The sequence below is a fragment of the Sminthopsis crassicaudata genome, chromosome 4 (genome assembly GCF_048593235.1).
Source record: "Sminthopsis crassicaudata isolate SCR6 chromosome 4, ASM4859323v1, whole genome shotgun sequence".
Lineage (NCBI taxonomy): Eukaryota > Metazoa > Chordata > Mammalia > Dasyuromorphia > Dasyuridae > Sminthopsis > Sminthopsis crassicaudata.
The window spans coordinates 289,965,264-289,978,516 of record NC_133620.1 but is presented as its reverse complement, the minus strand read 5'-3'; the positions used below and the strand labels follow the sequence as shown (position 1 = coordinate 289,978,516).

The following is a 13,253-nucleotide window of genomic DNA, read 5'->3' as shown; positions in this document are numbered from 1 at the left end:
GCTATATATATGTGTGTGTGTGCGTGTGTGTGTGTGTGTGTGTGTGTGTGTGTTTATATACATGCATACAGACTGGGAATATAAAATAATAAAAATAAGTGTAATATAAATATATATATAAAGAAAAATATAAATATAAAATATAACATAAAAGAAAGAAAAAGAAAGCCCTTGCTCTCAAGGAGAGCACAATCTAATAGAAGAAATAGCATACAAATATGTACAAAGAAGTCATGAGACAGAATAAATAAGAAATAATTAAGAAAGGGAAGCCACTTAAAGAATTAAGAGGTGTTGGGAAAGGCTTCTTTATAGAATATGGAATTAGTTGTTACTTAAAAGAAGACAGGGAGGGGGCAGCTAGGGGAGCAGTGGATAGAGCACCAGCCCTGAATTCAGGAGGACCCGAGTTCAAATCTGGTCTCAGACACTTAACACTTCCTAGCTGTGTGACCCTGGGCAAGTCACTTACCCCCAGCCTCAGGAAAAAAAAAAAGACAGGGAAATGTTTATTGTCTGACTCTCCATTGATTTATCTTTCAGAAGACAGCCAAATTCCTTTTCTTCCATAATTTATGTAATACCTACTGTGTATTAGGCACAGTACTCTAAGAATCCTTGAAGGAGAAAATCTCCTTCAGCTCTGCCTCAGTGAGGGAACCTGCCCCTGAGGTTAAAGCAAACAAGACAGTTCCATTGTGTTATCTAGGAAAGGAATTCCAATCATGTAGAATTGAAGAAACTCATTGAATTCTATTCAAATTCAAGCTGAATCCCAGATTGTAGAACTCCACCCACGAGTTCCCCCTTCAGCTTGTAGCCAAAGCTCCTATTATAAAAGAGCCAAACTAAAATCCTCTCTTTGCAGAGGTTCCGAACATGACAGCTATGCCAATGAGCTTCTGTCCCCTGGAATATTCTTTTCCAGTGCTACCCTCTCTGTATCCTCACCTATTTCCCTAACCAGACTTTATGCTTCTCTGTCAGAATTTCTAACCTTACTTCCCAATCCCTTATAATAAACCTTTTATCAATCTAGGTTTTCGGGTTTGTAAAGTCCTTTACAGAGAACCTCTGTGCCCCAAAACTCCCTACCCTTGGGCTGCAGGGGAGCCAAATCTCTCCATTTGGTTCCCTGAACCCGGAACCTGCCACTAGACCTTCTCATTTAACTCCCTGACCACCAGGAACCCTAATCTCATTTTGGTTCCTAAATCTAGACCTTATCAAGGTGACTGGCCCAGGACCACACAGCTTGTACATTCCTGAGACTGAATTTGAACTTGGTTTCTCTTGAGTTTTTGACTCTAGGCTCAGAGCTCTCTCCAACACGCCACCTAGCTGCCTCTCCTCTGTGAAGTCACTTTTTCTGTCCACCTCCTCCTGGATTTTGCTTTTGAGGTGGTGTGCTGGGATAGATAGAATATGGGCCTTGGAGTCGAGACACCTGGGTTCCAATCCTGACTTTGATACTTACTGGAGAACAAATCAGTTTCATTGTTTGTAAAAGAAAAGAACGATAAAGAAAAAAAAGGAGATGACATTTTCTTAAAGTGTTATATAAATGTTATCATTATCATTATTATGGTAATGGATATAAAGTGTTTTGGAAGCCAAAGTACTATATATAACATATGTGTGCTGTCTCCTCAGTCATGCTGTGATCTTCCTGTGTGCAGAGGTCATGCTCAGTACCTAAGCTTACTTCTCTGTCTCCCTCACAGTGTGACAGCGTTTGGTACATCGTGGGTGCTTAGCCTATACTTAGGATCAGCGGATTATAGATTTAGAGCTAGAAAAGACTTTAGAGGTTATCTGGACAGGTAAATGACCTAAGGTCACACAAGAAGTAAATAAGAAACTAAGTAAGAAGTTATGATGGTAGTTTTAGATTTTTGTTTAACTTATGACTTGTGTTTAAAAAGAAATCATTAATCTCTAACAAGATTATAAACTATGTCCACTGACTCTTCAGTCTAGTCCTCTTTCTGCTAAAACACATTGCCTCAGTTTGTTGAATGAATGAATGTATTTGTCAGTAACGTATGCCAGACAGGTGCTTTGGCTTGGGAAATTACAGGGGTGGTGAGTGGAACCATGAGAGAATTGATTGATGTGCCCTTTGGGTTTTTCAGTAGTAAAAGAAATGTTGATTTGATTGCTTTTCCAGAGCTGGAAAGAGGTTGGGGAGATGGAGAGGAGATCTGCATAGGGTAGATGGCAAGAAGATTCTGCTGTTTTAATCCTTGCTTTGTATTCAAGAAGACACCGAGGAGAAGTGAAATAAAGCTATAAATTCTGTCCTCCAAGTAGACTCATAATATACTGAAATGAAGAATGTCTGGCCATCAGTATTCCTCCCCACCTTCAGGGAAATTGGGTGTAACCCAGGAGAATTGAATAGATGTGCTTGTTTTTGGTTCCTGCCTTCTACACTCCAGGACCTCCTCGTATGTATGAGCTGTCCAGCCCCACAAATGAAAACGGGCAGGGATGTGATGTCTAGTATCCGTTACTCTTCCATTTCATCTTTCTTTAAAGTACAATTCCCAAAATCAAATAAAGTCAACAAATAGATTTTTATTTATTTATTTTTCTTCTTCCTCCATGCTAGACACTATGCTAAATACAGGGGATACAAAGAAAAATGCAAATATGATCCTTGGCTTCAAGGAGCTACATTCTAATAGTGGAGACAATATTCAAAGAGCTGGGGAAATAGAAAATAGTATGGAGGAGATGGATGGTGCCCTTAGAAAGACATTTGTGATGGGGAAGACTGGAATAGTTGTGAAGGCAGGCAGGGAAATGAGGAGACAGAGGAGAGGGCCTAGCATCCCAGGAGGCAGAGAGACACTACAAACAGGCCCATGTGGCTGTGACGTACAGTGTGTGGAGAAGATGGAATCCCATGGGAGGCAGTCTTCTGTTGTAGCAAGAGTAGTCAGAAGATCTTTTTTTTTTTTTTATTATTCCTAATTTTGAAATAAAGTTCACTTGTTGAAAGTAATGGTGGTTTTTTGGGGGGATGGGGATTTTTTGTGTTGTAATATATTTCTTTCTGTTTTTCTCTTTCATTTTCATATTCCTGCCCTTTACCAGAAACTATTTCTGAATTCAGCTCTTCCATTACTCCTTCGTGTGATTTTAGGAAAATCACTTCATCTCTCTGGGTCTTATAAAATGAGCTTGTCTTTTTAGGTCCTAAGTTTGTTATCCTATGATGAGAATGACTTAGATCATCCCCCGAATCCCTGTAGAGCTTGATGATAAAAGTATACCAGGAAGGCAGGAGACCCCAGTGCTAACGGTCTCTCACCTTACACTTCTGTCCAACTAGTTCTGGGAGGTTTGGCTCAGAGGCCTTTCCCTATTATAATCCTGCTGTGCTGCTGACCCCTACTGGCTAACCTCAGAAGCTGCCCCAAGTCTGGCTTTCTATTCCAGTCATATTACAATTCTGGGTGCTCCTAGGGCAGGAAGTATATCCTAGACAGCGTCCCATCTGCATAACCTCCTGGACCACATTGTGAAGGGCTGCTGCAGAATTAGCTTCTGTAGGAATCAAATAGTACTGAGAACAGGCATTTTCCTGCAGTCCCCTCAGCACTAAGTCCAGGCACAGTTGGCTTTCTGTGGGGAAGGAATACTAATAGTTGACACTTGACGCTGTGAAGTTTACAAAGCAAATCAATCACTTCAGTCTTTCCTTGAGCAAGTCATAATCTGTTCCAGCACCCTTTCTTCCAAGGCAGGATTTCCCAGGCCAGCCAGGGATTAGACATGAGTACGACCCCCTCTTCTATATCCCTTCTATCTATCCCTCATTTTTACAGATGAGTTTGGAGCCCATAAGAATCATTCGGATGGTATGTGAAAGAATGAATGGATGAAAAAGTTTTTAAGCACTTACTCTCTGTATCCAATTGTGCTAAGTGCAGGAGGACACAAATTCCAAATGGAGATTGTCCCTGTTCTCAAGGAACTTACATTTTCACCAAAGGAGACACATATAGGGGAGAGGTAGACAAGAAGGGGTATTTTGACTTGAGAAGTGAATGTAAGAGGCTTGATTGGCATGCCCTTTTGACTTTCCAATAGCAAGAGCAGTATTGATTTAATTGCATTTTTAGAGCTGGAAAGAGGTTGGGGAGAAGAGGAAGATACCTGCATAGGGTGGATGGCAAAAAGATATCTTGGTACAATGCTTTTCAGGACCTGGATTAGCTAGATATAATGGATTGTGTAACTCTCTCACCAATCAGGGTTTCATTGGTCCCAGGGCATGAGTTCTAAGAGCTCAAAGGGTTAAGTCTCCAGAGCAGCTTCTTGGTTCTGAGATTACCAAAAACAGGGCAAAGGTGAACTGGACTAGAATGCGGAGTTTGGTTGGAGCCAACTAGCTATAAAGAACCATGTGATGCACTGATCAAGGTGGCTTTTAGAAAAAAAGCAAAAATAATGACAGAATGAGGAATAGGTTCTTGAGATATCTTTGCTGCTTAAAGATAGAGTAATGCCCATGACCCGAAAGAACAATAATTGAATCCTTAGTCAGTCAGGGTCCAGTTTCCAATTGTGCTGTCAACTTTAATCACTTGTTTGCTTGAACTAAGTACTTTTGCCTTCATTGCCCTAAGGGAAAGGATAGAGTAAAGAAGATGAGTACATTTTGGAAGAAGGCTCAGTTCCTATTTTCCATATACTGACCCTTGAAACCGAGTGTTAGGATTTAATTTAATTGAGCAAGAAAATATTTCTCGTTAAACTATCGTATACAACCGGAACCAAAGTTCCTTTCCAACACCTTGCCACAGCATGGGGATGACTCAATCTGGAGGTCTGTGTAGTGAAACTGGAAAGGTTTAGGACCTATGCAAAAGAAACTCTGGTCACTAGTGTTGGCCACCAGGTGGCGAATTCTTTTGTCTGCAGTTGCTCCTTAAGCCCGTATGCTCTTAAATCCGCATTCCTCGTATACTTAAATTCTTTCTGGGTGTGAAACTCAGTGCTGGATAGCTGGGGAGATGGGAAGCAACAAACCATTATCCTCCACGGTACAGCTGGGAACAGAATTCTGATACTTAATGTGTGACTTACTCTATTCTGCTATGGCAGTGGGCTTCTGTTGATGTCAGCAACTTTGGTTGCTCTAGCACCAGGGCAAGAAATCTGGTTTACATGAATGTTCCTATTTAATAGTCTTGAAAGGGGAAATGGGAGAGTTTTAAAATTTCTCCTTCAAAGGCCATGAGAGAAGTGGGTCATTGGCCTCCCTAACATCCATCTCTAAAAAAAAGCACTGGCTTTGGAGCCCAGTTTCCTAATCTGTAAAATGATCTCTAAGGCCTTTTCCAGATTTTAGTCTAAAAATTCTATGACAGACATTTTTGAGCCCCTTATTATGTGCCAGGCACTGTGCCAAGGAATATGTGAGGCAGTGGGATATAAGCTCTTTAAGCAGTTTGTATTATGCTTAAAGTGGGGTGGAACAATATTTACATATATAAATATATAAATATATTAAAAATACATACAGAGTAAGCACAGAGAAATATTAATGGGGAAGTGCTATCACTGGCAGATGAAGAAAGGCTTCTTGTAGAAGGTGGTACATGGATTTAACATATTCAGGGCACTGTCCTAAGCATGGAAATAGATTCAGCGATGAATGAGAAAAACTCTTTCTCCTCCCCCCCCCCTTTAAGCAACTAGTTTGGTTGGATGGCTAAAAATGTGATATCTGAATAAGAGGGGGCATTAATGAAGTGGTAAGAGGAAGATTTTGGATTGTACAGCAGAGTAACTGAATGAGATGAGCTTTTCTCAGGAGGGCCTGAAACCAATTTGCTTTCTTTCAGTCAAAACTATTTCTACTGGTAAACTTATTCTTTCCTTATATTTCTAGACTCATGTGTACTCATTTTTCTCGTTGCTTTGCATTTTCACCTTGGAAGGGGCATAAATTCCTGGATCTGACCTTATGGAATCAAACCCTAGGCACTGAATCCCCCACGATTCTGATAGGAGAAGAAAATCCTTTCTTTTGGGATCCAGATAGTTCATAGGTTTATGGCATCCCTGAGTCCCCAAAGAACTGAGCTAGGACCTTCCCTTCTCTGTCAGGACCTCCTTCAAACGCCACTATTCAAGCCAATAGGATTAGAGCAGGAAGGCCCTGTTGATGGCATATGGCAATCCACTTTTGACCCTGTGCTAGGCACCTGTTGGCAAGAGATTAATTAAGTTGGCTTTTTCATAGACAGGTAACTGGGCTTTCAGGTACCAGATATGCTCCAGGGTATGTTTGTGAGATATGTGTGTGTATAGAGCTCCCTAGGACACTCAAGACTCCCTGGTACTGCTTTATAAAACTGCAAACCTGAATTTTCAGAGACTGACAGCATCTTCTTATCCATATGGCCCCCGACCAAGCTCTGATGAGATACACTGCTGTGCTGGCCACTCTTTTATTCCCAAGGGATTAGCTTGTGTTCCATAACTGGCTTATTACAGCGCTGCTACTCCTTACCCCCCACTCAGGATCATTCCTGGCTTCCCCTCTCTCTGGATTTTTGCTGCTGCTGCTGCTGTTTGTAAGCAGTGTGCTCTCATCTTTATAGGTTGTGAACTCTTTTTTCTTGTCTAACACCTGCTGGGCAACCCTTCTTTGATCCTTTTCTTTAGAAAGCAGCCATGCCTTGTCTTTACAATAATTGCTTAGTAAGGGCCAACCAGTTCAATGAGAATATAGTGCTGTTTTTTTCTTACCAAGAATGCCATTTCTTGAAGTCCTGACTGGTCAGCACTCACTATTGTCAAAAATCTGTGGCTTGGAAAGATACTCTAGTGTCCTATTTAGTCCAACCCCCCCACCTCAAGACAAAGGAGAGTCCTTTATGTGGTGGTCTTAAGTTAGAAAAAAATTGTTCTCTCTCCTCTTGTGATTTCAAGTTAGCCCTAGGCCAGTCTGTCTTCTGGAAATCCAACAGATGCTCATTAAAGTTCCTACAATGTGCATTGTACTGAACCATCCTGCCAAATCTTGAACAGTTGGAAATTTCTCCATGTTCAAATTCAAAGTCCTTTAAAAAAATCTCTTCGTCACTGCAGTATACACAATAACTATAACAATGTGAATAGAAAGATAAAAGATTGAGACCAAATGCTGTATAATTATAATGACTAAGTTTTGTTAAAAGAAGAGATACAAATTTCTTTTTTCAAAGATGGGGGTCTATGGGTATAGAATACTACATATGATGTTAAGCTTGGCTGATGTGTTAGTTTTACTGAATATTTTGTTTGTATTTTTTATTCTTTATTATAAAGGATTGTAAGGTTCTGGTTGGTTTTCTGGGGGTCTCTGGGACCAGCTTTCCTTTCAGCAGAGTAATTACCATGAGAATAGCCAGGTGTTAAAGTCCAAATTCTTTGTTATCTCCTTCAGTCTAGTTTCCTTAGGTAGGGCCCAGGCTAGCTTTCTTGAGGTCCTCCGGAATGTGTCTTGGGTACTGTGGGGGAGGCAGGAGGGCCACCATGATGGTCTCTGTCTTGAAGTCTCCCTGAGTCCGAGGGCTTGTACTCTAGCCTCCAGTCTGTCTTCTCTGAGTCTGTCTCCAAGCCCTTTCTGAGTCTGACTCTCGCCCTTCTGAGTCTGTCCTTGACTCCAAGAGCTTGAGCTCCCGCCTCTAGTCCTCTGTCTTCTCTGAGTCTGAGTCCCTCTCTGTCTGAGTTTGTCCCAGTTTATATGTGCATACTGCATATAAGTCAATCATCATATCACTAGGGAACCATTATTTGTTATAAGATTAAATCAATCATACTGAACAAGAGAACTATTAATCACCATGCTAAACTAGATAACCAATGTCTCATCAATTCCACTGAGTTAAGTCCCTGCAGTTTATTCTTATTAGTAGTAGCAAGACCATACTTTCTGACTTAAGGGCAGGGTTTTATCTGTGACACAATCAGTCATTGGATTTTGAGGCAATTACTAAGCATTATTGTGTGTTAAGCATGGTACAAAATACAAAGAAAAAATAAAACTAGACCTTCCCCTCAATATTTTTTTTAAATAATAGCATTTTATTTTAAAAATATATGCAAAGATAGTTTTCAACATTCATCCTTGCAAAACTTTGTGTTCCAAATTTTTCCCCTCCCTTCCCAGCAGTCCCTTTTAGACAACAAAGTAATCCAGTATATATTAAACATGTGTAGTTCTTCTATATATATTTTAACATTTATCATGGTGTACAAGAAAAATCAGATCAAAAAGGGGAAAAATGAGGGAAAAAAAAGCAAGCAAACAGCAAAAAAGTGAAAATATGTTTTTGATCTATATTCAGGTCTGACAAGAAACCTACATTCTAATGAGACAATATGGATACGATTGGAACCTACAGTATAGATACAGAATAGATGGTTGGTAGTCACCTGGGAGAATATAATTTCTCAATCAGTGGTAGGTGCATAGAAATCACTTCAAAGATCCCTACCTATTGACTTGATCAGATGGCTTTAGCTACTCACAATGTTAGTGCACCAGAGTGGGGATAGAGAGAACAGAAGTCCCGGAAGCTTAATATAAGGAACCACATTTAAGGGTAATACCTACTCTACTACTACCTGACCAGTTTTTCACTTTGGTCCCTCCTGGCCTTGAGACCCCATCCCATCCTGTGTTTTCTCCACAGAGTGCAGGAACAATGATGGAGAAGCTGGCTCCTTTTAGGAAATCATCTCTGATCTCCACCCTCAGTATCAGTTATTTCCCAAATGTTCTCGTAATGTCAAGTTTTAGCTATTTCCTCACACTATCTCCCCTTTACTCCATTACTTTGGAGGCAACAGGATAATGGATTTGAACCCATGATGACTGTCTCATTCAAAAAATCGATTTTAGAGGCTCTAAGTCAGTAGAATATCCATTAGCAAGGGTATAGCTGCTACCATAAAAAAAGATTATAATTAGTAGGTGACAAAGAGCAACAGTACTTACTTTTCTCCAATGTTAAGATACCCAAGGTAGTTTCCACTCAGGCCTTAGCTTTCCTTCTACTCACCTTCTCTGGCTTTCTTTAAGGGTCCAGCCTGGGCCAGCATGGATGATAATCATTCTTGATTCTTGACCTCCTCTGGGAGTTAGGAGAACAAGCTTCAAGTCCAGATCTCATAACTCACTAGTTGTGTGGCCTCTAACAAGTCACTTCTCTGTAGCCTTCATTTACTGCTCTGTAAAATGAGGCTAATACCACATGGTCATTGTAAGCAAAGTGCTTTTGAGAAACATAAAAGTAGTTCATAAATGTGATCTGTTATTTTACAAAAGAAGTCAGAGGGTAAAAGAGGTGGATTGGATTGACTTGCTTCTGGCAGAAAAAAAGAACATTGGGGTAGGAATGAGAAAACCTGAGTTCTGTATCTGTATCTGTGTGACTGTCACATCACCACAAATGTGAACCTCAATTTCTTTCTCTGCAAAATAAGATTGGACAAAATAATTTTTTTTCTCTTCCAATGAGTTTATGGCAGAGACAAGTTTAGAACCCAGATCTCCATCCTTCCCATTTTGTGATCTTTTCATTTGCTGTTTCTTTTTCTTTTCTTTCTTTCTTTTTTTTCCCCCTGAGGCTGGGGTTAAGTGACTTGCCCAGGGTCACACAGCTAGGAAGTTATAAGTGTCTGAGACCAGATTTGAACTTAGGTCTTCCTGACTTTAGGGCTGGTGCTTTATCCACTGTGCTACCTAGCTGTCCCTACACTGTTTTTTAGTAATAAAGGTATAAGGGAACCAACCACAGAAAAACTTGAAAGAGATCTAGATAACTGACAACTTTTAAATAATCATTTCCACCACACATATCCTTACATCCTCAGACTCTGCTCTTGAGTGAATACTGGGAAAAGGTGAGAGAATTATATTGTTGTTCAGTTCATGTCCAATTCTTCCCTATTTGGAATTTTCTTAACCAAGACACTGGAGTGGTTTTATCATTTCCTTCTCCAGCTCATTTTATAAATGAAAAAACTCAAACAGGGTTAAATGACTTGCCTGAAGTTACACAGTAAGCTTCTGAAGTTGAATTTTAACTCAGATCTTCCTGACTTCAGGCCTAGTGCTCTATCCACTGTGCCATCTAGCTGCCATGTGAGTGAATAGTCCTACATAAAAAATTTTTTAAAGCTAGAGATGATTCTTTAATAGAGAAAGAGTGGAAGGGAAAATATTGGAGACATTTGTGTGGCTCCTAAGAGAGATTTGTGTCAGGAAAAGGGGAGTATGGATCTTTTTGTTACTTATTTTGTTTTCTCCCTTGTTCTCCAAGTTTTTCAAGAATATAGCTGAACATCATATCCCTTGCCCATAGAGAATTAGAGAATTATAGTGGGGCAATCTTTGCTGAGAGAAAAGAGATTAGATCTTTCCATCTGTCCTTCCTTCTTTCTCCCTCTCTTCGTTTTTTTCTTCTGGATTCCCTCTTTTTGCCTTCTTCAGTATCTTTTGTTTGTCTCAGTCTTCACATTTGTCTTATGGGGAGGGAAGCAAGGTCTTTATCAACTGATCGATGTGATTTAAAAGCACTGATGGGGAAGTCAGATCAGGACACAGACTTTAATTAGAACTGCACATAAGAATTAGGAAGATGATTTAAAATGGCATGGACAGTTCCAAAACTCATCTTGAGGGCAATAAGAACCTTATTACAGAGGGCTTTGCTGGCTAGGATGGAAAGCTAGCCATGTTGGTTGACAATAAATATCCAGAAAGATCTGAATCCAAAATGAAATTTAATGGCATAAATGTAAAAACTATATGCTTCAAAAATCAGCTTCAGAAATTATGAAAAAAATAGCAATTAAATTGAAAAAGACTCAGGGATTTGGTGGACTGGAAGCTCAGTATGCATCAACAGTGTGGTAGAGCCGCCATAAAGCCTAGATCTTGTCTGTTAGTAACAATCCTTCTGCTTAGACCACATGCAGAGTACCACATTCAGTTCTAGACCTCCACTTTTAGGAAGGGCATTAATAAGCTGAAGTGTCCAGAATCCTAGGGTCACTAGGATGATGAATGACCTGGAGATTATACAGTGTGAGGATTGGTTAAAAGAGCAATGAATGTTTATTCTAAAGACTTAGGAGGTATTCCTTTCTTCTCATAATTGTAGTAGAGATGTCATGTGGAACAAGTTATTAGATTTGTTTTGCTTGGCCTCAGAGAACAAGACTAGGAGCCAAAGAGAGGGGAGTGTAAAAAGAGTAAATTTCTGTTTCACATAATGAAAAACTTACTAACAATTAGAGCTATCTAAATGTGGAATCAATCAGCTTGGGAGGTAGTGGGGCTGCCTTCATTTGAGGCATTCAAGATAAAACCAGGATAACCATGTATTGGGTATATTGTACAGTAGATTTTTGTGCCAGTTTAGTATGGATTAGATAGCCATTGAAGTCTCTTCCAACTGGAGAGTCTGTGATTCTTCTAAACAAATGATTACTCTAAGCCACATTAGGCTCAGTCAGATAAAGGCCTGACTCTTCCTAATCTGCTTTCCAGTTGGAGGTTAACTACACATATTAGAATAACAGGCACATAAAAGAACTTCCTCTTAAAGGTAAAACTCATTAATTTTCCTGCTCTGATCCAGAAAATAGGGAAGGGCTATCTCTGAATCCAAAGAAATACAAAATGCAGATAGATTCAGAACTGGTTGTATGCTAGACTCATAGAGTGGTCAACAATGGTTTAAAACAGCAACAGGAAGTCTCCAGTGGAGTGCCTAGGGATCGGTACTTGGTCATGAGACATTTAACATCTTCATCAATGACTTGGATAAGCTCATGCTCATCAAATTTGCAGATAACTTTAGGAAGGATAACCTGGATGGACAGTCAGGATTCAGGATCTTGACAAGCTAGCTTAATTTCAACAGGTATAAATGTCAAAGCTGACATTTGAGTACCAAAAAAAATATCGACTTCCTAAGTAAATGGAGATACATGTTTAAACAGCAGTTGTGAAAAAAGATCTGGGAGTTTTAGTGCATTGCAAGCTCATTAAGAGAAGTGTAGCAGCCAGAGATGGACAGGTAATGGTCACTGAGCTGTGGCTTCCTAGGACCTACCCTGAACCACTATGGTGGTTCTGGGCACCAAAGGACATTAATTAGAGGGCAACCAGCATGGAGAAAGATCTTAGGTTCGTGCCATATGAACAAAGGTTGAATGAATTAAAGGAAATTTTGTCCAAAAAAATTTCAGGGGAAGCATGATAGTTATCTTCAGATATTTGAAGGACCAGACTTTTTTGACCTTTGCAGGCAGAATGAGGAATAGGTGGAAGTTAGAAAATAAAACTTGCTCACAATGATTTGTTCACTAATGGGATGGGCGTTCTCTAGAGGTTCCCTCTTCTCAGTATCCATCTAGAGACTGAGCCATCACTTGTTCTTAGGATATTGTGATGGCATTAGTGTGAATTCAAGATCAGATGGCCCCTAGAGTACCTCCTAACTCTCACATTCTGGGATTCTATGACTTTGGCATGTTCTAAAGCAGAGGGGGAAAAAACCAAAACAAAAACCAAAAACTTCTGAGCAGAGAAATCTTTTGTGAAATTGTTAGGCTAATTCACTCATTAGTTCCACAGACTTTCACTGAGTAAGTTTCACTAAAGCAGGCGCTGAGTTCACACAAAAGCTTGATGGTACCAGTGTCCTTCCTTCATGATGATGGAGTAACAGTGTGATGTCAAGGACTGGGCACTGGATTTGGAAATTCTAGCCCTGCTATATATATATATGACTTTGGGCAAGCTACTCTGGGCCTGTTTCCTCATCTATAAAGCAGGGTGATGGTAATGATGATCTGGAAGTTTAAGGGATCTCTGATCCTATAATCAGATATGACTTAGAAGTTTGCAGACATATGTTACCTAATTTATGCTAGGTGTAGCACACCTCGGCAAGCACCATTGCCTACTTCCTTGGGAGATCCCAAGCCAAAGCCCTTCTCCTAGAGTAAGTTACCTTCCCAACAAGCTAATCTCACCCTCACCCACTCATTACTTTATTGAGATAGTGTCAATATGAGGTCATATCTTCTGATATTAGATCTGGAAGTGCCCCTATTTTGGTGTGTAGCTTGTGGAATAGTTCTCCTTGGCAACAAGATTGTAGCCTCAACAATATCCTGGGAAGGAGATTTAAATAGCTTAGGGCATTTAATTCGACCCCTCCAAATTT

The 13,253-nt window shown here is 40.0% G+C and overlaps 1 long non-coding RNA gene across 1 annotated transcript in view; it reads left to right on the top strand.

Moving 5' to 3' along the window:
• The window catches only part of LOC141566559 (uncharacterized), a 49,448-nt gene that overhangs the window by 25,191 nt on the left and 11,004 nt on the right, over positions 1-13,253 (top strand). The window lies entirely within an intron of this gene.